Source organism: Vombatus ursinus, unplaced genomic scaffold (assembly GCF_900497805.2).
Source record: "Vombatus ursinus unplaced genomic scaffold, bare-nosed wombat genome assembly UNPS02011613.1, whole genome shotgun sequence".
Classification (NCBI taxonomy): domain Eukaryota; kingdom Metazoa; phylum Chordata; class Mammalia; order Diprotodontia; family Vombatidae; genus Vombatus; species Vombatus ursinus.
The window spans coordinates 5,490,965-5,494,076 of NW_020951391.1; the positions used below are offsets into that span (position 1 = coordinate 5,490,965).

Genomic DNA, 3,112 nt, shown 5'->3' on the forward strand with positions numbered 1-3,112 from the left:
CATAAAAAGGTAAACAGGAGAGAAAAAAAGTTATTAAATAAGATTAAACTGTTTATAACCCTACAAAGGAAGATGATACTTCTAACTCTTGAGAACTGTATCTCTATTAGGACAGTTAGAAGGAGGATACATAGAAAGAGGGTGTGAGTGTAGGTTGACTTTGATGTGATGATATAAAAAAGGTTAAGAGGTGAAAAGGGGGATTGTACTGGGAGAAGAGGAAAGGGGGAGACAGAGTAGAATAAATTACATCACATGAAGAGGCAAAAATCACCTATTACAGAAGGCAGAAATATTAAATGCATCCTTTTCAGATCATGATGCAATAAAAAAAAATCTGTGTAATGAAGGGTCATGGAGAGATAGACTGAAACTAAATTGGAAACTAAATAATGTAATCCTAAAGAATAAGTGGGTCAAACAAAAAATCATAGAAACAATAATTTCATCAAAGAGAAACACAATAATGAAACAATATACCTAGACTTATAGGATGCAGCCAAAGCAATTCTTAGGCAAAATTTTATACCTCTAAATGTTTACATGAATAAAATAAAGAGAAGATCAGTGAATTGGGCATGCAACTAAAAAAGCTAGACAGAGAACAAATTAAAAATCTCCAATTAAATAGTCAAATTAGAAATTCTGAAAATCAAAGGAGATATTAATAAAATTGAAATTGAATAAAATTGAATTGAAATTGTGCTGTGTGGGTACTCCCTCTGTTTGTGCTTAGTAAAGTGGCGAACGCCTTATGGGTTTCAGGATGTTGCTGACCTAGCATTTGAGGTATCTCAGAGGAAACCTCAACTATTCGCAAATGTCAGCAAGATCATTACTGACATGCTTTTTTTACCTCTTACTACAGGCCCTTCACCTGATTTGAAATTGAATTGAAAATTTTCCTTCTTCTCCTGCAGCCGCTAGGCACCGGTCCTGCTCACTTCCCAGCCTGACCCATACAGCCAGGGCATGCCCAATGCAGGAGGTGCTGGCCCAGGCCTGGGGAATGGTGCCAGCTGGGAGGCGGCTTGAAGTAGCAGAGGTAGCCGGGGCCAGGAGAGTAAAGTGGGGCCGCCAGCAGGCTCTGTTTCCAGGCTCTTTACCATGAGAGATTTGGGAATCCTCTTCCCTTCTCCCTGTAGTTGATAGTTTGGGTGGTGGAATTGATACAGAAGTAGAGATGACTGACAGTGTCAACACATTTCTCCATGATCTTGTCTGGGGAATCAAGGCCTCCATCTGAGGCACCTGCACCATCTCCAAATTGAATACTCGGATCCAACAGAAAAGGAAAGAGCGGCATCATCAAAGAAGGGCAAGCAGTGTTTTAGCACAGAGAAGAGCTCAAAGAGAGGAGCCAAAGCAGGAAAGTGAGCAGAATTTTCCAGTGCTGTGCTTGGAAAGCAGGAGTATTCTGGAAAGCAGGAGTCTCCTCTTGTTTTACTGAGTATTTATCCCTGTCTTCAGTCAGTAACAGTTCAAATTATTGGAGATCCCTTTCTGCATGGAGATGCCTGGTCCTGGCTGGAGTTTATCCTCACCTCTATCTTTAGTGCTGTGTGGGTCCTCCCTCTGCTTGTGCTTAGTAAAGTGGTGAATGCTCTATGGGTTTCAGGATATTGCTGACCTGGCATTCAAGGTATCTCCGAGAAAACCTCAAGTATTCACAAGTGTCAACAAGATCATCACTGACATGCTTTTTTTACCTCTTACTACAGGCCCTTTACCTGATCAAGGACATGTTTGTCAGTCTATTCCTGATCCATCTCATTGCCCATTTGGTCAGTCTGCACATGTCTCTTCTCTATTCACTTTATTGTTCTGAGTACCTGGTTCAACAAAGGAATTGAAATCTGCGAGTGATTATCCGACTTTGAAAGGAATTGGCCTTATTACTTTGGATTTGGTCTACCCTTACAAGACCTTCCTCATAGCAGTGCAGTCTTCTTACATCATTATTGGCTGTCTCTTCTCTATCCTCTTCCCTTTGCTCATCATCAGCGCCAATGAAGTGAAGACCCCTGGGAAAGCATACCTCTTCCAGTTACACCTCTTCTCCTTGGTGGTCTTCCTAAGCAATAGATTTTTTCACAAGACGGTCTACCTGCAGTTTGCCCTGGGCAGCTCAGCCTCTGCAGAAAAGCTCCCCTTAACTCACCCATCTCTTGCCAAACTGAACGCAGCTGCAGTCCACTGATTTGCTTCCAAGGGGAGGTATGGCTTTAGGGGGAGGCACTGAAGGTGATTTTCCCCTCACCCAGGGAAAGCAGGACCCACCCTGCCAAAGGCCCTTAGCACATTCCTGCTGTTCTCTGAGGGATCTGGAGTTCTACTATCTTGTAAGTGTAGGCCAGAATCTTTTTGACACCACATGTGGATTTTAAATGCTACCAGCGTGACTGCGGATTTTTTTGCAGCTGTTTGCTAACTTTTGCCAGCCCTGTGCCTGTACTGATTTGAACACTTTGCTTTTTTCCCATGCCATCCCTCCCCTTTGCTCTGCCACCCTTGGATGAATGGATTTTATAAATCCAGTTTGGGTGTGTGTGTGTGTGTGTGTGTGTGTGTGTGTGTGTGTGTGTGTATCTGTATTTTGTTTGTTTGTTTGTTTGTTTTGGTGAAATCTGCTCATTCGGAGTGGAGGGAGGGAGAGTCTCCCTGCTAGTTCTGGTTACTTCCTTCTGCGACCTTCACCATCTTTGGTTTTTGTGACTCAGGTTAGGTTTTCATCCTTAATCCTGAGGGGATGTACCAGCACTGGACAACTGCCACCATTAGCACAGGATGCCCTGACAAGTCAAGCTTTTGATAAGCAATGGATACAGCTCCTACTCAAAGAGCCAGAGGTCTGAAATTCACTTTGTCAGGGCCACTGCCCGTTATATCCAGCACTTCAAGGGGATGTTGGGTGCTTCAAATGATCAGGAACTACAGGTAGAAAATTTAATGGAAAACATTAAACCTGTGGCTGGATGGGTTTTCTGTCATTTTTACAGTAAGGTTGGGGGTCCAGCACATGTCAAAAAATTGTATGATATAAAAGAAGAAAAAAAATTAAACAAGTAGAAGATTCTTGTTTTTCATGGAAACAGGTATACTGATTGGTGAA

At 42.5% G+C, this 3,112-nt stretch overlaps 1 pseudogene; it reads left to right on the plus strand.

The window, feature by feature from the left end:
* The first annotated feature begins 1,135 nt into the window (after nt 1-1,135).
* On the plus strand, nt 1,136-2,200 carry LOC114039087 (annotated as a pseudogene).
* Nucleotides 2,201-3,112: the final 912 nt, after the last annotated feature.